The following is a 558-nucleotide window of genomic DNA, read 5'->3' on the forward strand; positions in this document are numbered from 1 at the left end:
TATATATGCTTGTATGCGAGCGTAAATGTATGCACGGTGGGGTGTGAGTATGTTACGTTTTTATATTGCTTTTTAAAAAAAATATGTACAGCCAGAGTATAAAGCAACAGGATATAAAAAGTAAGGAATATTTCCAATATCTTGAAACAGTTCCTTCTTATAATGATGAGGTCAAGAGGTCATCGCTGTCAGCAGCAAAGGTCAAAAGGTTGAAGATATCATCGATGCTACAACAATAGGCCAACAACAGCTCTCACATCATTTCCATATTACAGTTGTTACTATCATCACCACCGTCATTATTATTCACACCACCACCACCACCACCACTACTACTACTTCTACTACTACTACTACTACTACTACTACTACTATTACTATTATTATTATTATCATTAATATTAATGATACTATTACAGTTATTCTCATTATCATCATCTTCATGCTTCTCACCATTATTATTATTATTATTATTATTATTATTGTTATTATCATTATCATTATTATTATTACTATTATTATTATTATTATTGTTCTTATTGTTGTCCTCTTCTTTCA

At 30.3% G+C, this 558-nt stretch overlaps 1 protein-coding gene across 1 annotated transcript in view; it reads right to left on the bottom strand.

The window, feature by feature from the left end:
* Window positions 1-558, bottom strand: part of LOC106873538 (phosphoinositide 3-kinase regulatory subunit 4) — a 91,932-nt gene that overhangs the window by 27,186 nt on the left and 64,188 nt on the right. The gene's annotated exons all lie outside the window — the stretch shown is intronic.

This window comes from Octopus bimaculoides, chromosome 16 (genome assembly GCF_001194135.2).
Source record: "Octopus bimaculoides isolate UCB-OBI-ISO-001 chromosome 16, ASM119413v2, whole genome shotgun sequence".
Taxonomy (NCBI): Eukaryota; Metazoa; Mollusca; class Cephalopoda; order Octopoda; family Octopodidae; genus Octopus; species Octopus bimaculoides.